The 26,096-nt window shown below is 48.1% G+C and overlaps 1 protein-coding gene across 2 annotated transcripts in view; it reads right to left on the reverse strand.

Moving 5' to 3' along the window:
* LOC146190021 (ATP-sensitive inward rectifier potassium channel 12-like) overlaps nucleotides 1-26,096 on the reverse strand; it is a 126,460-nt gene that overhangs the window by 46,120 nt on the left and 54,244 nt on the right. The window contains exon 1 of one of the 2 annotated variants that reach the window (XM_084604751.1): nucleotides 9,779-9,996. The exons of the other annotated variant lie outside the window; for it this stretch is intronic. The gene's annotated coding sequence lies outside the window, so the exon portion shown is untranslated. Of the gene's footprint in view, nucleotides 1-9,778; nucleotides 9,997-26,096 lie in introns of those variants that run through there. 2 annotated transcript variants of the gene reach the window in all.

The raw sequence follows: 26,096 nt of genomic DNA on the forward strand, positions 1-26,096 counted from the left end.
CGTTCCGTTTCGTTCTACGTTGGCAAGAAACCGCAAGCAAATAGCTTCACCTCTCTTGGCCATGCTTGTCGAAACGAGGGGCACGCAAAACTGAGTCCGGAAAATATCAGGGCAAAAAGTTCGAAGGCGCTGACGACGACACGCGGCGCTGTACGACACAAAGTGAAACTATGGAAAACCCCAATTCATTAAAATCTGCGCCCCTACCCCGCCCGCTTAAGTGGAAAATAAAGAACATAAGGCGATTGGAGACACGAGGCTGCAAGCTTCACGCTTTCTCGAGAATTGTCTGATCGAAAACCATTTTCCCTTTTCATCTCGTCATCTTTGACTTTTGGCTTGGCTACGCTTTTGCTTTGGCATCGTTGGCTTGGCGCCGATCCACTTGGGCGCGGTGTGCCAATAACGGCTCTCGGCATAAAAGCGAGATAATTAAACGAAGAGTAAAAGAAATAGCGATTTAAGAAAGTAAGAAGGGAAGGAAGGAAAGAAATAACGGAAGGAAGAAGGCAGGTGAGTAAATAGCGAAGGAGAAGGAAGAGAAGTAAAGAAAGCCTGCAAGAGCCATAATATGATTCCATATCCTCGACGCGCTGTTAATACTTGTACCACAGTTTATAAGTGGCAAAACAATCGTCGCCGTCCACGACACGTCAAATACGAAACACCCCAAACATCTATCCATCCGTCGGGGAAATCCAGATGGCCATTCAACACAGTATTCAGGTACATACATACATTGTACATACATACAACACATCTGTCTTCGTCAAAACCAACTGGAAATACAGATAGACGGTAAAGACTGACTTCATGCGCTCACAAGCGCACTAACGATGAGTGCAGAGATAAAGCACTATAGCATAGATAACGACTGCGCTACCGGGCATTTCCAGCTGACAACACGATGACGGAAGCGCCGCCTGTTGCAATTTCGCAGCTTCTCTCACCAATATGGGTGCGCGCGCGCTCCTCATACGAGGAGACGTCGATCGGTGGAGGGGCTATGATAAGGGACGTCCGTTGCACGGCTCTTCAAAACAAACAGCGAGCGCGTGTGTTAAGAAGAAAACGGAAACGAAGAAAGACATCGACCGACCGGCAAAGCGGAAACTGGTCGGCCGACACAAACACCTCCCCACCTCTCTTCTGTAGCTGCGAAAAAGCAAATCCATTAGCTTCTAAGTGCAGAAGGATAAAAAAATAAACTGCTGCTGCTAATGCGCCCGATGATAAGCGGCGAAGAGAAACAGACACTTGCCCAGCAGGAAGCTCCTCCTTGAAGAAGCACAAAGATGTGCTTTCCCTATCACTTTCTTGTGGGCAGTTGCGTGCACTTCGGTGGACGCTGAGGTGGGCGCGAAAGAACTGACACCTGTTGTCACTCCTTTTGTTAATCAACCCACTTATTTTCTCAAAACGAGGCTTACTATAGGTTCACACTCAGTATAAAGTGTGTAACATTGTGAATGGCCACATAGTAAACTATGGGAGTTGCCGGTCACGACATACTACGACTGCAACGACACTGCTTATTCCACGAAAGGTCGGACATACTGCCCTAGGTGCACAATTCGCCGCGCGTACCATGTCCTGAAAATATCCAGATATCCAAGACAGCGCTGCTGGACAGGACAGTACAGTAAAGATCACCTCCATCGTTCCGATACCAGCAGGCCCTAATTTCAGAGAATGCGCTGCATCTAATTCAGGCATGCGCGCTGAATACGCTGGTCAATGAGAGCCTATAAAGCGCTGTCTGTACGATATTTCGTAAGATGGGGAGTACGGACAACCATAGTACCAGTCTAGAATGGGCGCAGTCGTAGGATGGGTACTTTGCTGTCATATCAGTGCTTCCGACTATCGAACACGATTTTTCGCTTGCGCATCGTATCGGCTGCGCCCTTCGCCCACAGTCGGCGGCGCGCGCGGTCAGCAGAGTGCGACGATCAACAATCCAAGAAAGAAAAATACTATACTGCAAGTTCACGAGCTCAATCGCCCGAAGCCGCACGTGCAACGCCCGTTCTTCACACGTGTGTGAACGGTCCTCTCGAACGCTTCTATCTAGAGTGCGTGAAACATGCATAGCGCGAAAGGTCGAGCGCCAGAGCACGATTCAATGGCTTCCGGATGCATAACGAGAGCTCTGCTGCCATCTGCAGGGATACAATTGAAATCAACAGGATGGGCAGCACGTTATCTGTGTACACTCCATGTTTACTTGCAACAAATGCGCGGGACACGTTTGTTGCAAGGTACCGTCTTTGCCAAAGTAACCAGGCTGCGTGCTTCGCTTCTAAGTTGGATAGTAGAGACTTCATACAACTTATGAAGCATTAAATGTATGGAAACTAAAGGCGAGATCCTGTCCTCACTTAACAAGTTGTTACATTCTGGGTATCCATGTTGACTTTAGAATATAAGCGAGAAGCAAAACATGCAGCCTGGTTACTTTTGGCAAAGACGGTACTTTGTAGACGCATGGTACATATATTTAACATTTTGTCGGGTTAGATGACGCGACGTAGATAGACTTCGGACTCTAAACTGTAAACTACGTGTTCCTTTCCGTACATTCCGCGTCTGTACCTTCATGCTCTAGCGTTTGAGGCAAACATCGCCACCATTCAGAAGTTACCATGGAGGCAAACCTACTGAGTGCCCATATCACGATCCCTTTCTCTTCTGTAAGGCCGTCTAGCATTGATATGAAGCGCAACAAAGACGGCACACAAAGAATTTTTACTGGTCGTTCTGTGGACAAGGTCAGAAAAGCTAGCGCAGCGGCTTCTGAGATGTCATCTTTGGACTCTACGTGGTCTGTACGCTTTACTGAAGTCATGTTTTCCATAACGGCTGAAAGCATTGCCATTGCGGCGTGTTAACAGAAGCTAAGGTCTTGTCTGGTTCAACTTCTTGTGATTTTAACGGATTCAAACTTAGCCCTTCAAAGGTTAGATCGCAGGTTCCCTACTGATGCCACGTTTCTTAGCTATCTTCATCGTCGTCATCATCATCATCATCAGCCTGACTATAGTCACTGCAGGGCGAAAGCCTCTCCCATATTTCTCCACTTAACCCGGTTCTGTGCTAGCTGCATCCACTTGACCCCTGCGAACTTCTTAAACTCATCCGCCCACCTAACTTTCTGCCGTCCTCTGCTACGCTTTCTTTCCCTTGGAATCCAGCTCTGTAGTTTGGCGTATAATCTGAACAACAGATGTCTTCCTTTACGTCTCTGAAGCGTGTTCCACACATAGGCAGGTAACGGGCAGTCTCGCTTATAAAGCGCTGTAAAGTCATCCATCAAGATTTGGCTCGGTTTTGGGGGTTTAACGTCACAGATCGCCTCAGGCTATAAGAGACGCCGTTGTGGAGGACGAAATTTCGATCACCTGGGGATCGTTAACGTGCACTGACATCGCACAGCACATGAATGTCACTCCATCGAAACGCAGCTGCCGGCGGTTGGGATCGAACCCGGGTACTATGGCACAGTAGTCGGCAAAAGAAATGGAAAACGTGTTCAAAGGCACAGGAGGGAAGATGAGATTAGAAGTTAGCTGGCATTCAGAAGCTACGGCCAGCTCACTAGAGGGTTATGTTGATCTGTGGTAACCTAAGCGAAATCCATAGTATGAATGCATCACCGTTCTGCTTCTCGGACACAACCGCTGCTACAACAAAACCACCCAAACATTATGCTCCGTTCAGGAAAAAGCATGGTTTTACCGCTTACAGACGCCTAAGACGACTCTCCCCTGATGGGGTTGGGACAGGTAGGTCACCGCCGCTTGCGGCGGGGGCTAGCCTGCCACAGAATTTTTATCTGTTGTAGGCCGTCATTGCACCCGCCACCGTTTCGGTGGTGGACGACGGCCGTTGTTGTGGCGCGCGTCTTTCTCTCCCTCTTCCTTTTCTTTCTTCTCTATTCTCTGCACGAGGCAGCGGAGGTGGCTCAGCTACAGAGCCAATGGCAGGCCCGTGCATTTTTTTTTCCTTCTTCCTACAGCCAACAACAACAACACCGCTAACGTACAGAGCTAAAGCCCACATACAGATACGTCCAGCCACGCACAAGGTACCACAGGAGTACCACAGGAGTGTCTACAGTATACTGAGAATGTGAACGTTGTGCAAGCTGATGTTTCTGTCCGGCAAGAGGTCCACCATATGCTTAGGTGCAAGATACGCCCTTCGTATAGGACTCTTAGCCTCGTAGGGAAGAACTTAAGGCAGCTGCCAAAAGGAGACTCACTTTGGGCAAGAGTGCTCGCCTGCCCTTCGTTACGTTTCGAGACGCTGGTGGCCTAGGCGCCCCCAAGCTCCTAAAACTGCTGTGAAAAAAGCGCCCCGCCCTACCCTCCGCGCCACGGGGTTTCAGCCTCGTAAAAGGTGCGGTGCTGTCGTTAGCAGAAAAAGCGCCTTGCACGCATACTTCGACATATTTATGAGGGTCGCGAAGCGCAATTGTCGCCTTCCCCTGATCCATCATTAGAACTCGGGGATGGCCCCAGCTCTGCCACCCAGGGACATTCTCTTCATGGAATCCGGGGCTAGGTAAAGTGACTGCGGTGTTCTAAACGCGACCGCCAACGGTCACCGAAACTCTGCTAACGTCAGTGGAGCTTCGGGGAGCCCATCTATATAGGGCCTGGGGCCCCCTTCATTTCTTTGGGTCATACAACCAAAATAAAGACCCTTTTCAACCAACCTTCCCAGAATCCGCAGCTGGTACCTCGCCACAACTTGCTGAAATTTATTGAGTTTTAAGAGCGCCACAAGTGCTGTACTTTACAAAAGCTCAAGACTGTTGGAATGCAGTCTGAAGATTTTTTTAACCGCGGATGTCTGGCCTGGAGAATTGATAGCAGATGCGCACGTTAAAGCCATTTTCAGACGCCTCTGCAGTCCGTCGGGTGTTAGTTACTTGCTGCTGAGCATGGTATATCGTCATAGAGTACCTCAACCGAGGAAAAAAATGCTATGCCGCTATCATCACCAGTACGCGGAGAAATTCTAAGCGGGAGCGAATAAAATGCACTAAAATGTTTAACCTAAGAACAAAGCTAGCGGAATTGATGGTATTCCAGCTGAGTTGCTTCAAAACCTCAACCACGACGCTGTTAACACACTGCATACATTATGTCAAAAGATTTGGACAACCCTGCAGTGGCCACAGGATTGGAGGAGGTCAGTTTACATCCCCATTCCAAAGAAAGGCAGTGCCAAAGATTGTTCCAACTACCGCACGATCGCGCTTATTTCGCATGCTAGCAAGGTGATGTTAAAAATCCTGCAAGGTAGGCTGCAGCAGTATGTGGATCGGGAGCTTCCGGACGTGCAAGCTGGGTTTCGCAAGGGCAGAGGAACTAGAGACCAAATTGCCAACCTTCGCTGGATCATGCAAAAGGCAAGAGAGTTCCAGAAACCCATTTGCTTCTGCTTTATTGATTATGCGAAAGCGTTTGACTGCGTAGATCACAGCAGATTGTGGCAAGCTCTCCAAGAAATGGGAGTTCCAATTCACCTCATCTGTCTCCTCAGGAACCTTTATGAAGGGCAAGAGGCCACAGTCAGAACTGGGCATGGTCTTACTGATTGGTTTCCGATTGAGAAAGGGGTGAGGCAAGGCTGCATACTGTCGCCCTGCCTATTTAACCTATATGCAGAGTGCATCATGAGGAAGGCCGGTCTGGACGAGTCTTCAGCTGGAGTGAAGATCGCTGGAAAACGCATCAACAACCTTAGATATGCGGATGATACCACTTTAATGGCAGAAAGTGAATTGGATCTCAAGAGAGTTCTGATGCGCGTACAAGAAGAGAGTGAGAAGTTTGGGCTTAAACTGAACATTAAAAAGACAAATATCATGGCGTCTTGCCCTATCAAGTCCTGGAGCATCAATGGACAAGAAGTGGAAGCTGTGACAGATTTTCTGTTCTTGGGCGCCAAGATTACCTCGGAAGGAGACTGCAGCCATGAAATTAGGAGACGCCTTCTTCTGGGAAAGAGAGCAATGGTTAGCCTTGACCGCCTAGTTAAGAGCAGAGACATTAGTCTGCCAACCAAAATCCGTATAACTCGTGCTATGGTCTTTCCAGTTATGATGTATGGATGCGAGAGTTGGACTGTGAAAAAGGCTGATCACCGAAGAATTGACGCGTTTGAATTGTGGTGCTGGCGAAGACTCTTGCGAGTTGCTTGGACTGCCAGAAGAGCAAATCAGTCGATATTGTCGACCATAAACCCTGACTGCTCATTGGAGGGTCAAATTCTAAAGTTAAAGCTCAGCTACTTTGGTCATCTGATGAGAAGAGAGGAGTCGCTGGAGAAAGATTTGATGTTGGGAAAGGTTGAGGGTCGCCGGAGAAGGGGTAGGCAGCGAACGCGATGGTTAGATGGCATCCTCGAGGCACTGCAGATGAAGTTATGTGATGTTAGGAAGATAGTGAGAGACCGGAAAGCGTGGCGTGACATGGTCCATAGGGTCACGAAGAGTCGGACACGACTGAACGCCTGAACTGAACTGAAAATGTTTAACAAATGATGACCTTCACGATAACTTCTGAATGCCGCGACAGATCATGAAATCGGGACAAAAATGATTTATTAATAGAGTGTACTAAGTTCGCCTCTGAGAACCTCTTGGAAGTAAATTGAGAACAAAGGAAATTCAGCATTAAACGACCTTGAAGATAATATCCGTATCACGATGTCAAAATAGCATAAATGACAGTCAACGCGGAAGCTATTCATGATTCGAGGACGAGAGCAGGAGTTTGCGTAATTGGCACAAAAAAAAAATTTCAATTGAAACTGAATAGCAGAAATTTCAGATACATCCCAGAGAGCCTAATAAAGGATCTGTGAACTGTTTTTCTCTTTTTCCTTCCATAATTCGATAACACGTTTTAGGAGGGCAATATTTCGATACCGATGGCGCACAGTTATCGTCAGGCAGTCTCCATTTGGTGACGCCCCCAAGGCAATAGTTCTACATTATCGCCTTAAATAAATAAAAAATGACAGTGCCGTTGAACAATCGCCATTTAGCACTTACTGCAGGGCTACCGGAACATACCTGCCTGATAGCCGAGTGGTTCGGCGTTCACTTATACCGTACGGCTGCTGAGCTTGCGACAAAACTTACCGGGCGCTGTGTAATCACAATGCACGTTTTAAGGAAATCCATGAGGTTGAACATATATGTGGAGTCTTCCACTACGACGCCGCCAGTAAGGGTTTTTCAATCTTCTCACAGGTGAATCCGTCCAAGACAAATGACACTTGGTGGAGCAGCTGCTTAATGAATCGGAGAACTTTATACAGAGTATATACAAGAGATGATACAAGAGTCAAGACGGATTTGATTCCCCAAGGGAGCAACAATCAGAGACGAATGGCCACTGGCCGCGCCGACCGCTAAGAAGAGAAACAAAGGACTTCGCGTCCCCGCAATCGAACTGGCGCCTCTCGCACCAACTCTAAAGCAACCGCTACTCCCAGCGCTCGGCCAGCGCGAGCACCCTATCGCAAGGAATAGCTTCAGCAAAAGACTGGTCGGGAGCAGTCCCGCGCTCCTCAGATGAGCCGAGAGCATGTCCCTTTCCACAAGTCAAAATAAAAACACAATCACTGCAGCTTCTCTCCATCATCATCATCATCAGCCTGATTATACCCACTGCAGGGCAAAGGCCTCTCCCATATTTCTCCACTTAACCCTGTTCTGTGCTAGCTGCATCCACTTGACCCCTGCGAACTTCTTAATCTCATCCGCCCACCTAACTTTCTGCCGCGCCCTGCTACGCTTTCCTTCCCTTGGAATCCAGTTTGTTACCCTATAAGCGACCATCGGTTATCCTCTCTTCGCACTACATGTCCTGCCCATGTCCATTTTTTCTTTTTAATTTCTACTAGAATTTCTACTAAAACCTTCGCAAAGCGCACCAGATGTGAGCTACACATCGCAGTGCTGCGCGACGAAAGGTTTTATGGCCTCTGGCCGCTCCCACTCGGGCGACAGGACAGCGGGAGACAGCAATGGGAAAGTAGACTCAGAGGGGGTTCACAGGAAGAGTTCGCAGTTTAGAGCGAATGCTCTCCTTCTAGGAACCAGAACGCGACGCGCTGTTCAACACTAGGACACCCAGCTGAGAAATGCTCCCAAAACACAAGTACACATATACATCAACGCATGCATGAAGGTCCGGCACAGACAAACCAACAAACGCTGAGGCCGAACAGAGCACGGGCCTTACACCGCCCATAGCCTAAACCGCCTGCCCATATGCGTGCAAGCTGTGTGCACTCTGAAGAGCCATGCTACGAGGGAAACTACCGCACATTTTGAATTCTATTCTACCGACGTTTTTGACAATAATTCCCATTATGTTAACTACGCACCTCGTAGTCACTCAGTACGCCTCAAGCAGTCCAACGAGCTACGGCAACCGTTTCCCATGTAATTGTTGACAACCGGAGCATTCCAAGTCGCTGTATTAGCTTACTATAGCATCCAAAAACCCATTTTGTGTCACTTTGCAGCGGGACTGCGATGGAGGTGCAGCTGCCGAAAGCGTCAGGAACCACCCGCTTGGCCTGGCGCCTCGCTCGAGACTCCCTAAAACAACACTATCTTACGGCAGCATGTGAACAGTCTGAGCTATTCTGTCCCAACAGTCATGCTCCCTATGACAACCGCTGTCTTTCCACGAGCTTTGGCGTCCCTCCACTGTCGCCAATTAACGAATTCGCTCCATCGCTCTCTTGGGACGCCAGGCTGTTGGCGTCGCTGGAAAACCCGCTCGGCTCTCGCTCTCTACCAACATACCACCTATCATCATCATTAGCTTAACTGTACACGCCTACCCCAATGCTTTTCAAGTGGGAGTCCGCGAAACCCACGCCCACACAAGAAAAAGAAAAGTCAAGCGATAGCGATAGACGGGTTAGGCAGTTTGAGGGGATAAAAGCGCGGAGGTCCAAAGCCGAGTTCAGTTTCTCAACGCGAAAGAAGTGCGTGAACGCGAGAGAGGGCGAGAGTGACCACTGTGTTTGTTGATGCCGGTATCGGTGAAACTCGAGCTCTGGCTGCACTGCTGTACGGGGCTGCAATGCGAAGTGTCTCGGGTGTCTGACGAGGGAGAGGTGTGGCATTAGGAGGACTTGAATCCCTCGTACTAGCGACATGCATAACGGCGCCGACGCGTCGCCTCTTCCCCATGTCCTCAGTAATTAAGCCGTGACACGGTGGCTTATTAGATGCGCGTTTTTTTTTTCTTCTTCTTAGATGCCAGTTTAGCTTTCACTCAATTCAATTCCGAGACCTGTTTCAGGGGCCCCCCGACACATCCATGGTTGAAACCCACTGGCCTACTGCAAGACAAAGACACCTACATATACCTCCAATTAACCGCGAACATTCATCTGCCCGCCCGAGTGTACCGTTACCCTAGCTAAAACATCGTATGAGCCACAATAACCTCATACAGATTTCTCATAAAAGCTCACATTAATCTCATAAAATCTCATACAATCTCATATATTTCTCATATGTTGAATGATATTTGTATGAAATTATATGAGAATTTTAAGAGTTTAATATGAGAAATCTGTATGAGGTTATTGTGGCTCATAGAGTTTTTTCGCTAGGGTAGCCCTTTGCAACGTGCACCCTCTCCCGGAATCCACTTCGTCAGCCCAAATGACACACAATCCGTAGCCGACTAGAAATACAACCTGCCGGACTTCGACGTTTCACGAAACTCACCAAAGGCCTCAGAGTACAGAGCCCGCACAGTCCACGTCAGAAACCGCCGCCGGTCACAATCACACACAGCTCACTCAATCCACGAACGGAGACATAGCGGTGGTGTTCGCCGTCGCTTGTTGAAATCCCCCGCCGATAGCGTGCGGCCCCGAAGTCACACCGGCGACTGTTCTCGCCACACACGCGGCGGGCTTCTGGCACGGATTCACGCGACTGAGCACAGAAGAGAGACACAAGCGCACGCGCGCACACACGTCACGAGGTCACGCGCGCACAGGCGAGCAAGCCCAGCGCTTCGGCGCATTGCCCACCACACCTCTTCCTCCTCCTCCCCCATCTTTGCCCGGTCGTACAACGACGCGCAGTCACGTGACCACCCCGTACGTGCCCAGTCTTATCCCCGTACCTTTCGACGCGGCAGCCAATCGGTGTTTACCAACCACTCAACGTCAGGAAGTCTCGTCTTTTGACGCTTTCAAATGGGCAACGCGTAAAGGGCAAAACAGAAGAGATGACCTCTTCCACTCTTGGATCCTGCATTGCGAAAATAACCGTTTTGTTGCAGGTCGAACCTGCCCTCCGGGTACATTCCCCTCTTCACCTCTCTCTTAAGGCAGCCATAGATGTGCAAGGGAGGTTGTCTCTCCGGCTTGACGCCATCGTTTCTCGTCCAATCAGAATGGAACGTTACAGACTACTGACAAGGTAGCTACCTTGTAAGTAGTCTACGATGTTCCATCAGACCGCGTGGAATAGGAGAGGGGTCCTGCCGATGACGCTAAATACGTAGAAGGTGCGGGGTTCGATCCTTAGTTCCGCCAATATCTACCAGGTTTCCAATGAGTACAATCTTTTCCCCAGAACTGGTCCCACATATACATGTGCTAATGTGGGCTTAAACGTTCGAGCTATAATGACGGCCGATTTAGTATGGTTAAGGCAAGTGCGAATTATGTGTGCTAGAACATCGGTTTCGTGTCGTGCACACTTATTAGCCTAAAGTCTACCATATCCTGTGCAAGATCATCCCACATCGATATAAAGCCCCGCCTTAACCAGGCCGAACGAAAGTGCCAGCATGGCCTATAGGAGTAGCGTGTCTCACTCAGGATGCAAGGGTCGATCCGATGGGTTCGATCTACATCTCAAAAGGGGCGCCTGAGTTGGCAGCATGGGCAGGGCATATAGTGAGAAGAGAGGATAACCAATGGTTGCTAAGGGTAACAGATTGGATTCCAAAGGAAGGAAAGCATAGCAGGGTGTCTTGTGGCGGATGAGGTGAAGTTCGCGGGGGTCAAGTGGATGCAGCTAGCACAGAACCGGATTAATTAGAGGAATATGGGAGAGGCCTTCATCCTGCAGTGGGTATAGCCAGACTGATGATGATGATGATAATGATAAGTTGACAGCTCCTGTCAATTGTCTCGTGACGTCACATAAACAGCCGACAAATCAGTGCCAAACCAAACCATCTGTCATAAGCATACTCGTGAAGAGGAACAAACTAACATGGTGGAAGTGTGAGAGTGCAGGTATTAGTGATAGCGCACTAGAATTAGGTATTTTATATAGCCAAAACTCGCACATGACCACAAACAAGCTGCTACCCGGTCGCGGTGCCTTTTCTTCCATTGAAAACAAACCTCATCATATATATATATATATATATATATATATATATATATATATATATATATATATATATATATATATATATATATATATATATATATAATTTTTGGGGGGTTTACGTGAAGAAATGTTGCTATCGGTATCCACATCCACATCCGACCCTAGCTCGGTAGGACGAGAAACAAAATGTCAGTTTTTTTTTCTCATGATTGATAAAACTATACCAGCGATTACAGTGAAAAACTGACTTGAAAACTGCAACAAAGATCCAGTGGGAGAGAGAAACGAGTTATTTAAAGGGATTCAATTAAATCGCTGAACTCTGTAGAAATGTAGCGAGGGGACGCCGAAACCACCCCGTTAAATGTTGCAGTAAGCCGAAACCCCAACAAAAAGATGGTATACGGGGTTTAATGACGCAAAGTTACTCAGGCTATTAGGGGGTGTCGTAATGGAGGTCTCCGGTAATATCTACCCCGCTGTATTCCTTAAAATTCGCTGACATCGCACACTACACGGGCACCTTTTGCACGTCGCCTCCATCGCAACACGGCGGCCAAAGATATATCGTACTTTCTATCGTATCGTAGGAACGAGATCATCGCACGCATCATTGCAAGCGCATAACTTAGTCTAAAATTTGAAAGTCTAAGGAAAAACGTTTAGCAAATGTCTGCAGATAGCTTTTGCAACAGTCACACACAGAGAAGTCGCCTGATGCGCTTAATACTGCAACACAAAAAATCAAACCACGAAAAACCATCTATACTTCACAATAGTTCCACAAACTGTGGCTTCTGAAGATAAGTCGTAAAATTCTCGAAATGCACACTCAATTTACGCTGTTTCGTCGATGCACAGCCCGAGCGCCCAACTGCTCTTATCGCGTCATGGTTGAAATGTCAACACACACACTCAAACACTCACCAAGTGTTAAGTTTTAAACGACCACTCTCGGTATTTGTGTATACACCTCACCGCATTATCAGCGAGGTCATGTTCGCGGGGTGAGACAGCTGATACGGACTCAAAAAAGGGACCCCCTTATTCCTCTTTCCAAGCTGTGGTAAAAGGGAAGTATATACAAGCGGGCGTCCAAGTCCCGATATGGCTCTTATCTCAAACGGGCCTGCCGGTATCGCTACACAAACCCCAAATCCGATAATGCTCTGCCCAATAGCAGTGCCAACCGCCGGCACCTAAGGACGTTTGGCATGATGACAGAAAAGCGGAGGTAGGGTTCATTGAATGATGACAAAGGCATATAGCTATGAATGCCAATGACAACGATCCATGGACTTTCCGCCTCTCTTTGATGTACTTTATTTCCAGGTGGTTTGAACCCTCACCGTATCACTTAAGCTCCGCATTTAAGATATACGATGCGATATCGTTATAACGGCTCACATATGCAGCTTCCCTTGCGGGTCTGTAGGGTTCGAACCCGACCGCGGCGGCTGCGTTTCGATGGAGGCGAAGCGAAGAGGCGTCGTGTGCTGTGCGATGTCAGCGCACGTTAAAGATCCCCAGGTGGTCGAAATTACTCCGTAGCCCTCCACTACGGCTCCTCTTTCTCTCTTTCCACTTTCATTCCCACCTTCCTCCCTTCCGTTACGGCGCGGTTCGGGTGTCCACAGAGCAAGTGTGACAGTTACTGCGCCTTTCCCTTCCTGTGAACCAATTTATTATTATTTATTGCGGGTCTGTAGTTAATAATAATAATAATAATTGGTTCACAGGAAGGGAAAGGCGCAGTAACTGTCACACTTGCTCTGTGGACACCCGAACCGCGCCGTAAGGGAAGGGAGGGAGGTGGGATGAAAGTGGAAAGAGAGAAAGAGGAGCCGTAGTGGAGGGCTACGGAGTAATTTCGACCACCTGGGGATCTTTAACGTGCGCTGACATCGCACAGCACACGGACGCCACTTCGTTTCGCCTCCATCGAAACGCAGCCGCCGAGGCCGGGTTGCGGGTCTGTAGTTCGCGTACACGTATTTTTGCTCACTCCATTACAAACCCATTAATTTGTGTCTCAATATACCACACATTATTATTAGCATGCAGTACTAAGCTACCATGTTATCCAAATTTTCCAGATTTGGATAATCTTCCAAATTTTGCGATACTATATCAATTGGTCTCGTTACGTCGCCATCGACGAATCGGCGCTGGGCCACGCCACCTGGCAACTATACCACCTGTCCGAGTCATATGCCAGTAATTTTTCTCTCACAGCTGCAACTGATTTTAGGCAGAACGGGGCCTTTAACAGTATTGTGCAGAAATAAAAACTGGTTAATGAGGAAAAACGGAAGGCAGGGCATCTGCCTGAGTTCCCTGTGGACACCTCAGCTGCTCCATGAGCGACTGGAGAAAACGATATACTTTCTGGTCACATGAAACATGAAGGCCACCTGTCGTTGACCACAGGTATGCTGTGCGATGTCAGTCCCGTTAAATAAATTCTACTCGCGCCTTTTGGCGTTCCCCTCCTTCGAAACGCGACCAGTATTTAAACGCGGCTCAGTGGCTGAACACAGCCAGACAATTTCGGCGCACAGTTGTGCTTTAGGCAATACGCACGATTTTGAGCAGACGCTCCTGCCAATAAACAGTTGATAGTTTGCGCATAACCTGGCCATTCTATTGTTTCGATGTTCATTTCCGTTGATGTTGAATTCGTGCATTGAAACAGAGCACTTTTTTTTATACTCATGGGATTTGAAAGCGAAGTGAAACCCCATCAACTGAGAAAGAAACAAAACTGAAAATAAAAAGCAATTCCGCCGCGAAATAAGGGAGCGAACAGAACAGTTTCAAGCGAGAGTTGTGCGAATGGCGCACATGGCGGTTCGCCTCTTCTCTGCCACAATCATGAACGATCACCTTGTTTTGCTGCCAACTACACAGCAATGTGGTGGTCGCATAGAGGGGTAGCTTCACAGCTTGCGTTTCTCGTGTGTCGCACATGTTTAGAGACTCATCCCCGAGTCAGAGGTGCGCGGCAAGTTCCGCTGTCCCAAGTGTAACGTATCTGCTCGGAGGACAAACAAACATTTCCACCTAAAATGACGACGATGAGGATGTTTTCTACCACCACTGAAAGAATGTGACGGCGTTTTCGCTGAAATTAACGACACGCATTCGTCGTTTTTTTTTTTTTTTTTTGGGGGGGGGGGGGGCAAAAGGTAGCAATTCAAACCTGGCCACTCAGGTTTCGTTAAACGGCCCATGAAACGGTTTTAAAAGCGGCTATAAAATGGCAGCATTGTGCTGAGGAAAGGCTCCTTTAAAGAGTGTTCATGCCATGTACAAGACCTCCGAAGCAAACATATAATGTGCCAACAATTTTTAAGTATTCCCAATCCAGCACCCCATAGAGACATCAGGTGCTGTCTTTGGCGCGAAGAGTGTCACGTGACGTGAGCGGCAAATGGCTGTCATTGGCTCTCCTAAAACTGGAACGACGTTCGTAGACGGTGCAGGCGAAGAAGGAAGGGGAGCAAGTGTTTACAAAACATATAAAGAAGCTGAGTAAAGTATTTGTGTGCCGAGCGCGTACTGGAACCTTTTTTTCCTACCTCGATCGCTCCGGTGCATGAGCCCAGGCCCCATAGGTCCATGTGGTTAAAAACATAACGTGACTACAGGTATGCGAACAGTACGTACTTCGAAACCGATTCGAATACGAACAGGCTATAGCTTTGCTACCGAATAGAAAACGAATCAAATGGTGCAACTGTCGAATCGAATAGCAACTGAATATTTCTGGCATTACTGACTGAAAATATTAGAGAAAAAATATTTACACGAAACAGCTAAGTGTTAGAATAGGCACACAATAAGTCATAGAATAAAAGCTGCAGACACCGTGACTGCAGCTGTCGACAGACGCGATACTAGTCGACACCAGGGGACACACGAAGTCGTAAATTAAATCTACAGTCGTCATGCCATGCACATATAAAAATTGCTTTTTTCTATACTCACGACGAAAAGAAATCGACCAGTGCCAAATATGAGTCGATGAAAATGATAAACGTAGGAGCCTTGGCCACTGACATCGGGCAAGAATGCATGCTTTGCTGCAAGTTACTGAAGCCTGCCGCGCCGACCACTCTCCCAGGTCATAATGCATGAACATTATGAGCGCCGCCACAAAAATGGCGCCCAACGTTGTGATGAGCCGCGCAGAAAAACCGCGCCAACATGCATGCTGAGTGACGATGAAGCGAGCCCAGGTTTTGGAGCAGTCATCGAATATGGCTAGGCAAGCCACATTCGAATTTTGTTGCACTGTTCAAAAAGTCAGTTCTTTTTTTTTTTCTTTAACTGTGCAAATAACCTTCTAAATGGACTTTCTCTCGCCAGAGACCAGCAGCGTTTTTAACCAATTTAAAAAAAAAAGAAGGGTGGCTCCTCCAGCTGTAAAGGGCCGCTCGTCACTACGGCTACAAACAGAAACTGTATGTCATAACCAGCCGTGAACGATGCTGCCGATAAAAGATATGCACGACCACCAGCCAGTGGCTCGCAGTAGCGGTAGCAACTGTAGTCGCGGGCTGTGTTTATTCACAGCGACCGCGACGCCAGTCGCCAGACCTTGGCCCTCAACATCGACCTAACCGGGCGTCCGGACGAGTCGCCGATTGGTCTCCGGCGCAGCGTGACGTCACGTAGTCGACGCAACGACCGCGAGGACGTGCGCACGTAAGAAAGGTCGCTGGAGCAGCCGAGGCAAGCCGCTACAAGGCAGCCGAGTTCAGCAGTTAGGCTACTAACAAAAGTGCGCTTCAAGATGCCATGTAGCCTGTCGCGCGGCCAGTTCCGGAGGCCAGCATAACCAGGTGCCGCCTATGGTATTTGTAGTCAAATACTTATAAAGTTGGCGACCGCATAAAAGCACTGATATAATTTTGAAGACTTTAGACAAGGGAAGAAACATGATAGCGGTAATTTGAAGATACAGAAAGCAGCATGCTTTCGAGAACAAACGGGAGGTAATGGCATTCCAGGTGAAATCCAGAGAAGCCCATTGTATTCGATTCCTGGCGTAACAGGAGGCGGAAGAAAATTACGCCAGCGGATGGGATCAGCAAGTTGGCAGGGATAAGGTATCTGCAGCTGGCACAGGACCGGATTAATTGGGGGAGTATGACGATTGGGTAACATCTCCCAATTACGCACGGGCTATATATATATGGGGCAGTCGTGGCGGGAGACTGCGGATTAATTTCAACCACTTGGAGCTCTTTAGAGTGCTCTCACATCGCCCAGTATACTCACTGTGCGATGTCAATGCACTCTGCGAGGCGAAATGCCCGGCATATCGCCAACAACTAAACGCAGTCAGGATTCGATCCGATGACCTTGGAGACAGCAGCCGAGCCAGAAAATGGATTTCGGCGGGACATGTTAAGGGGAGGTAAGCGATGGTCGGCTAGCCTTAAGAGACTGGATTCCAAGAAAAAGTGGAATATACCTGAAACCGTACAATCAGGGAGACGGAAGAGTACGGGGACAGCGTGGTAGCGCGACTCTTTTACATGACCATTTGGAGACGAATGCGTGATGTACTACTGAGGTCATGTATGCAGTTGAATACTCCGGTGTAACGGCGTAGTGAAAGGTGACCAGCTGTTCAGAAAACCTCGAAAGTTTCTGCTCCTGGAATGTTCTTCGTGATCCATGCATGCAGTACAGTGAAAATACAGAGCCCGTGTGATGCGGAATATACATGAAAGTGTGCATGCCTTCCGCACACTTTAGATGTAGATCACACATCCTTTTTTTTTTTTTTGACACTATTACACACGGTTTTCATATTATCAGCTTAGGCTTCACCGCGTCATGCGAAATACGTCACTCCGTACGCCTTTCTCCCTTTCCCAATGCGCTGTCCATACGGACTGCTCGTGTTCCACATAGTTTCCGATTTGAGCCATAAATCAAATACATGATATGAAATGGCGAGAGACCATACACGGAGTGTTTGAGTATGGTGCTTCAAACCCGACAACCCTACAAAGTATACCAACACTTCGAATTGGTGCCATCCCTGAGGACTTTAAAACGCGGGCTCCCGGACCAGATGCACGGCCAAAAGCTCAGTTCTGCTACACTCTCCGCAGCTCATTTCACCCACTTCCAGCGGCTGCAGTGGAGCCGAGTTTGCGAAGGAAGGAAAGACGCGCAGCGCGAGGATTGAGTCGTGTTTACGGAGCGCAAATTGCCCCGTCACTTAAAAGGGAAGCGCGTCGCCAGTGCACTAACGAATGGGTCATCCATCACTCAATGCGGGGTCGGCGCCGACGCCCAGCCAGTCCCCATACCTTCTCACGCGGAACGCCGAAGCTTCGAGCGCAGTTGACAACGATGGAAGCGAATTCGTGGCTTTCTTTGTTAGGCGGTGGGGCTGCGTCGGTTTCTGGGGTACGGTCTCTGATGGAGGGGAGGGCGCTTACGCGGGTGAATCCCTCTCGTCGCTGGAGGTCTGGGTGTTTGTCTCGCGGTCACGGGGAGGAATGCGCTGGATCGAACTGGCCCAGAGAGGTGACGCAACAACAACGCTAAGACACTTTTTTGTGCTTGCTATTTGTACATGAGTGCCTGAAAATACCAGAGCCAACTTTGCAAAACGCAGCATGAAAACATGCAAACCAGAAAAGGTGAGACAGCGGCGCCACAATGCTTATGATCTACCCGTTTTCATGCCAGGTTCCGAAAGTTCCCTTTGAGTTTGTTTTCCAAATTCCCAGTTTCCCAGTATAAGCAGAGCTCAAGGGGGAAACGAGAGTTGATATCTGTAACTTAAGCCAGCAAAGTGAAACGGACAAAGTCGGGTCATGTTACGCGTAAGGGATAAGCGAATTCCCTTAGGGTTAGCGGAGTAGACTGAAGCCCGAAGTGGCCAGTGCCATCTAGGGATGAAATTAAACGATATGCTCGCTAAGCTGGGTGCAGGTGGCACAGGACAGAGTTATTATGGTTATCGGAGTGGCCTTTGACCTGCAATGAGGAGCGGACTTACAAGAGTGAGATGGGCCCTAAGAGAACTTTTCTGCGGGAAACCCGGCCTTTGTTTTTTCGATGAAGTTGAAGAAATCGAAATCCACTAGGCAGATAGGACCCAGCTTTGCGAATTCCAAGAACTGAGCTCTACCTTCCCGTGACCACAGTGGTCAATTTTTTACTACCTAGCAGGTGGACGAATAAAACTTTCCAATGGCGTTCGCCACATGGTAGAGACGTGATCCGTGAGAGATGACGCTAATGAGCGGACGTTATTTATCTTGATACTGCTAGAATTCCGACGACCAAAATGGCATTGAATATTTAAAATACAATTAATTTACAAAAAATGACGACGATTACGGTACTTTCTAATGCGAAATTTGAGCGCAGCTCGTCAGCTGTTTCAGCTTTTCTATAGATTTAGGCAACTAATTCGAGCAAGACATATATGTACAATTACAGACAACTGGTTACGAGGGACGACGGCGACGACGACGCGAAACCCAGGAACAGGCGCCAAAGAGCTTAATGCTGGAACGATGCCATTCGAGACATATTTTGAAAAGCGAAGTTGAACTAGGTGCATATAAGCAAGCTACATCAAAATATGATGCTTTTCTCTGTGAGTGTGTGAATTCTCGGTTACTGCACATGTTACCCTGCAGTTCGGTGTGGGCGCTCGCATTATTCATGAATTATCTTTGCAGTGTGCACCATTTGTGGTCGCGTCTTCCACTTGAGCTGTGAAGCGTGCCTTTCATAATTGTTTCACACGAATGTAAAGGCGAAGTGTTGGTCACTTGTTTCTGTGGACACCTGAATCGCGCCGGAAGGGGAGGAAGGAAGGTGAGAGTGAAAGTCCACTTGAGCTCTGAAGAAGCGTGCCTTTCAAAGTTGGTTCACATGAATGGAAAGGCGCAGTATCTGTCACACTTGTTTCTGTGGACACCTGAATCGCGCCGTAAGGGGAGGAAGGAAGGTGAGAGTGAAAGCCCACTTGAGCTGTGAAGCGTGCCTTTCATAATTGGTTCACATGAATGGAAAGGCGCAGTATCTGTCTCACTCGTTTTCTGTGGACACAGCAACCGCGCCGTAAGGGAAGGAAGAAAGGTAGGAGTGAAAGTGGAGCTGGTTACGAGGGACAACGCCGACGCCGCCGCGAAACCCAGGAACGGGCGCCAAAGAGCTGCGCTCTAAAAGAGTCTAGCAAAACCTTACCGCACGTCGCTCACTCAAGCCATCAACGGCGATTACGATGATCATCAACACCGCATGACTACAGTGGGAATATTTTCACTGGCCATCAGATGGACGAGGAAACTCTCCCGTACCGTTCGCAACAGAGTACAGGAGTGATCAGGCAGAGATGACGTAACTGAGCTGGAGTTACTGAGCTTGCTACTACTGATACTAAAACAACAACAACAACAAAAAAAGTGCTGAAGGTTTCTTACATGAATAATTTTCAGAGTATAACAGTATAACACGCCAACGGTGTGAGCGGTAAACATTAACGATCTGCTTAAGCTCTCTGCTAACAACCTTTTGTTCAACGCCACAGCAGAATAAACTGAAAAACACAATGCACCGTTGGTGGCTGACGACAGCGGTATACGGTAACGAGTCCTATACTCAAGTCTTCTACTGACAACCTTCCTTTTGACGCCGGAGCGGAGCGACATCGATAAAGGCAGGGCTGTCTTTGACCGCTTAAAGGCCCACTGTCCACCCTCTGGTTGAAAATATTTTCTTCTCCGGTGACTGTGAGACTTCGCCCCTAGAACGCAAGGCCGCAAAATGTTTTTGAAAAGAGTAACTAATAACGCAGTTACAGCCACCGCAATCACCCGACTCTGCCATGCTTCTCTCCTTCCGTTCCCTCGCAAAGGTTTTTCACTCTCCTGCCCGAGGTCGTCTAGCCTCCGCAAGACAAATTCCCCTTCCTCCTCCGCATTTGGCGGGAGGTGGGGCGTGGCACTCCGCGTGCGCGAAAAAAAAAAGAAAAAAAAAACGGGGAAGCGAGCGTGCGCCACTGTATTTAGTCTGGCCATGGCGAGGGAAAAGCGCGCAGCGAGCGGTAGACACCCATCCTTCTCCCGTCAGTCAGCGAGACGAACCAATGGACGTCGTTCTCGGGAAGTACGTCATAACTGTGACTCGACGGGCCAGCGCAGGAAACGGGGAAGCTGGCTTCCCGAAGGAGAGCATGAGAGAGCTTTGATTTGTATTTTCGTTGCTTTGCGGCGCGCGTGTCACTGTAGCATTTTGCACAGACTATCTCCGGTACCTGATCGAAACACTGGGCTCCTTTGCTTAAAAGGCCCTTTCCTGGACAGTGGCCCTTTAAGAAACGTTTATAGTAAAATAATCACTATCGACGCACACAATAGAATACATGCGTATTGAGTAGGACTGATAAATCAATTTAGACTGAACTACATGCTCTTATCAGATATACTCCTTCAGAAACAAAGGACTTACAGTTCAAGCGATCGTTAAGACTCGTTGGTTCAAAGGAGTTACTACGACGGCGCGGGGTTGTACGCGCATTAATACGGGCAAATGTTTGCAGCAAACGCTGAATACATATTGAGACGCACACAACAGCACTCTTTTCTACTAAGCGTTCGCTAAACGAAGAGAGAAGTCCTCGAATTTTCCTGGACCGTTATTATAGTGGCCGTGTTCGACGCAAACAGCAGCTTCTTCCAGAACGCCGGCGGTATCCACAACGCGGCGGAAAGAAGCCAAGCTTGTCAGCCTCGCGCATAGCATGGTTGCTTGCACATTCGATGCAGCCAGTTTCTTTATGAATTTTTGTTTTGTTTTTCATAAGGTATGGCATCGTCTATCTCGAGAGTAAACAGAAGGTCCGGTACAACGACAAGCTTTGCGTTACGAGACGGCGCGGTTAGAGTAATTGCGAGCATCCAGTGCAAGATGCCCTTGGCGGCGTTTCACTATCACCTAATGTGCTGGCATCTGTTTACCCTAGGCACTATATGTATACGTGCAGGCATGCTGCAAGCGAGGACCCGTTCTGGTGACGGCGTTAACAGGCACCAAAATATAAAACAAAAAGCTCCCACTCAGTCATCTGATTATCAGCACCCGCCGAGTGAACTTGAACGCACGTAGTAGTGTTTGCTTTTTATTTCACCAACTGATTCCAATGATGAATTCGAAAACAAACCAGTTGACACATTTTCGAGCAACGTGCCATACGACAAATCCTAGGCGGGTTTATTCCATGGAAGGGCCCCCGCCAGTCCATACGCGAGACGAAAAAGAAATCCTCGCCCGATTGAGTCAGCTTCAGCCTTCGCCAACCGTTTTCGCTGCCGTGGAAGTCGGGGAAAGTTGCGAGGCCTTCATCTTCAGCCCCGGCAGAACATGAGAAGTGCCGTGACGTCATGAGGTCAGTTCCCCGCGGCTCCGCGGAGAAGATGCAGGCTCGCAGGGCCCGTACACAAGCGCGAATATCTACTATAGTCAGCGTCGCGAGGATTACTCGATGGGAAAGTGCAGAATTGATATATATATATATATATATATATATATATATATATATATATATATATATATATATATATATATATATGAAGGAAAGAAGCCAACAGTCGGCGAGATTGACAGATTGAACGGTCAGTATTGAGAAAATTGGAAATAAATACACGATACTCATTTCGCAAACTTATAACGGCCGCCTTAATTACAAAACTATTTTTATACCTTAGCTCTACTACTCAAGGTGCAACCTCGAATTTCGCCTGGCTGAGCCCGAATGACCTCGTGTGAAGGCAGACACTGCGCTTTGTCCCCCCCCCCCCCAAAAAAAATAATAATAATAATAAAAAAATAATAAACTTACATAAAAATATATAAACTCACTGAATAAAAAGTACCGACGTTAAAGGTGCTACCACGTTTATTCTTAAAGCCAAGCTTGAGCGCTACTCTAATTCAAATCGTGTACAACTTTGGTAAGCAATGTTAACAGAGCTTCCGCTCGTATATAACTAAATTAAAACCATGCCTAAACCAAACCCTCTTTTTCACAAGTTTACTGCTCGTTATTTAGTAGACGGGACTGCAATTATACCGGTCGACCCCGTCTTCAGCCACACAAACCACGAGAAGGCCGTGTACCCTACCCGGCCAGACTTCATCATCATTGGCCTAACTATTACGCTCACTTCAGTGTAAAGGCACGTCCCATATATGCCCCACTAATTTACCCGGCCCAAATGCCAGCTGTGCGGCTACATTGTCCAAGTGGACTTCGTCACCTGATCTACCAACTTGACTTTTTGCCGCCCCCTGCTCGCCTTCGCTTGGAGTCCAACCCGTTACTCTCAGCGACCACCGGTTATACTGTCTTCGTTTTACAGGTCCCACACATGCCCATTTCTTATCCTTGATTTGCCATTTTCTGACATTTTCTCACGTCCCTTCCCTGACCAACTCGCCTCTTAGCGTTGTCTTACTTGGGTGTTACGAAATGTGTTCGCAGTTAAATGGCCGGGGCCGCAAGTCATCACCTATGATGCAGCGCTCAATGCATCTTGCAGCACCGAGGCATCAGAGTTTACTGAAATCAAGGGTTCGTACTGGAACCAAGCCTAGTGGAAACAACCCCGTCCTTGGGACGCGCGTACACGGGCGCGCGCGCTGGATAAACAGCAAACTCGTTTTATGTCACCACTCGCGAGCGCACCAAACTCGCTCGGGCCGACCAAAAGAAAAGAAAGAGCGAGACAGGCAGCCGGCTCCTCCAAGCCAGTCGTTATTCACGCCAGGTATCAACAACGACTCGAAATGACTTACCGACGTTCTCTCTCTGTACGCGGTGCCAAGTGTGGTTAGCCCAGCGCTTGTGTTGTGCGGTGTTGTTGTGTAACGAAGAAATGTGCGACGCCGCTAAATTCGCTACAACAGGACCTACAATAAAAACCGTCTCAATATACCTGTCTCAACAAGAAACTTTATTGGGCGAGTTGGCAAACATCCATAGTTAATAAAAACAGCGCAAACAAGAAGACAGAGGACAAGATAAAAGGAGGCTATAGCCTCACGACAAGCTCTTGTCCTGTAGCTTCCTTTTATCTTGTCGTATACGTCTTCTCGTTTGCGCTGTTTTTATTAACTATGAATATTCCTGTCTCACTTTCCTACCACGACGAAGATGCAAGCGCTCTCGCAGTAAGCTACCGTGCTTTTTTCTTAGTGCTAATGGCCCAGTCAGGCTAAGCCAGGCGACGTCTCTAGTCGCATCTAGACTAGGCGCCACACCAGTACGTACATAAGCATACGCGCAAACCAAGACGGAACCGAACGACTGCAGTATCCGGCGCTGAACAAACAGATAGGCTGATGGCGATAATCCACCTGCACGTAGTCTCTGTCAAAAGTTTAGAGTCCACGGTGTCTGCTCCTAAGCGGTGTAGTAGAAGTTCTTTAGCAATCATGTAAGCACTTTCTCTTCGAAAGGGTAGGACAAAATAATATCTTAAAGCGATTGTGAACACTGACAATGCATTACGCGTCACACGATGTGGTTCAGAACCAGGCCCCTTGTTATCTAAACTTTTAACAAACACTGTACATGACGTGTACCGCCAAACTCCTCGCCTGCAGCTCTCAAGGGCCCGTTGGCTGTTCGCGTACGCCACCTCAAGCATGCCTAACGCATACATGTCTGGGGACAGTTTTGTATTGCCAAATAGTGATAGGGTATACCCCCCGCATGGCCCGTATCAAATGGAAGGCTCGTTAAGCAGTCAGGGAGGTTGCTGCACCTCCCACAGCTAATTAGCCAATACACAGGATCCTACCCAGTCTGAGGGAAGCTCGCCGTGGGGACAGGCTGCAGGTTCCTTCGTTTTGGGTTTTGGGGCAACGAACAAAGCCCGCGGGCGACCACCCGTGACTAACGACAGCGTCATTGGACGCAGTGCGTTAGCAACCAAAACGTCGGTGACAGCTCCGAGACTATTTAGCAAAAACAACGCTACAGCTGTGACGAGTGTCAAGGATCGAGGAAACCAAGAAAAGTGCGAGCCCTTGTGCATATGTCTCAGAAAACGGTCGAGTTCGCCGGCCCGCTGCCGAGGGCGTCGAGAACTGCGGTGTCGAAACGACAGTCGGATGTTGTCCGCGTAATTCTGTGCAGTCTCTTTTCAAAAGTTTAGAGCCCATGGGGTTTGCTTCTGAACTGAGCCACACTGTGTAGATCGCAAAGCATTCTGAGCGTTCCAAATATCATGAAGGTAAGACTATTTGACCTATCTCCAATAAGAAGCACTTTCATGCATACTAATGGTGCGCAACTGCACACCATAGAAGAGACCCTCTGGGCTTTCAACTTTAGACAGACTACACTTCCCTGTTGCTAGCACGTCGTCAGTGACGTTGGCGTCTGGTGCATCAGTTTCGTAAACATAGGCATTCACAACGCGGAGTTGACGGTACACTACACTTGTTTATAGAGCTGAGTTCGAGACTTCTTGAGATTTCGCCAGATTAAAATTTATACAGGCGTGCGTGAAAAATTTTTTCGTGGTTTCTGGTACGGTCCTCGTCTCCGAAGAGTTCGCTAGAACCACCGGCAGCACAGGGCTATGGGTTGCACATTTATCCGTCCTATACACCAGTCATGGTTCAGGTTAAGCGCGTCGTCTTCTGACAACACGTACCTAAACGCGTATAGAAATACCACGCCTTTTAACTGCAGAATAGCTTCTCATAACGCTATCCTCTGAGCATAATGCGGTCTTGAGTGCCAACTAAGTGTTCCCTTTATTACCTACCGCGCGCAACCGTACCTTAAGCGCTGGTTAACAAATGCAGCGTGCAAGCGTGCAATTGACACCACCTTACCTCCATATTGAGTTGACTCGCTCACGATGCGAAGTGGGATTTTCGCAAAATCGCCGCAGCAACTAAAGCTCATGCTCTTTGTTCCTCTTAAACAAATTAAAAAAAGACAAGACCAGGTGCAGCGCATAACTAAAGAAGCGCCTAATGGTCGTTTTCCTCATGACCGACCACCAAGCAAGGAGCACGTGCCATCCGGTCTTGCTCTTGTTGCTTCGACTTCCGTGAACGTATTCGCCGAGCGCTCTCGCTAACGGCCAGCTTTCAGTCTTTTGCTGCGTATTTCTCTTTACATACATCTCATCGATCAAAATTAATTACCCCTATTCGGCAAGGGATACCCGGTAGTTAAAGGGAGGAGAGTACTGCCCTTCGTATGGCAGCTGCAGGAGTCCGAGCTTGTGTGTCGCATGCATTATTGGAAAGTACACGCAGAAGTTTTAATGCTGACTAGTTTAACATTGATACTGATTGCGAATTTCGATATCACCATGCCAATACAGACTCAAAAAATTAAATATGACCGGGGGGAAGGGTAGACAAAAGAAAAAAAAAGATGCACAACTAATCGGTCACAATTTGAAGCACATTAAATATCTTGAAAGTACACGGAAAAGTACAGTAAGAATCTCTCCGCTGCAATTTCGCAGCATCCAGAAACTCCTTTAAGTCGATAGCGCAAATAGCGCCAGGAAGACAGTTCTGATATAACTATGCTAGGGCTGAAAAATAAAGTATCTTTTATTGGCGACCAATAAAATCAGCTTGACACTAAGCGTAGAAAGCTGGGCTAGTT

Source organism: Amblyomma maculatum, chromosome 5 (assembly GCF_055883805.1).
Source record: "Amblyomma maculatum isolate TAMU_Amacu chromosome 5, ASM5588380v1, whole genome shotgun sequence".
Lineage (NCBI taxonomy): Eukaryota > Metazoa > Arthropoda > Arachnida > Ixodida > Ixodidae > Amblyomma > Amblyomma maculatum.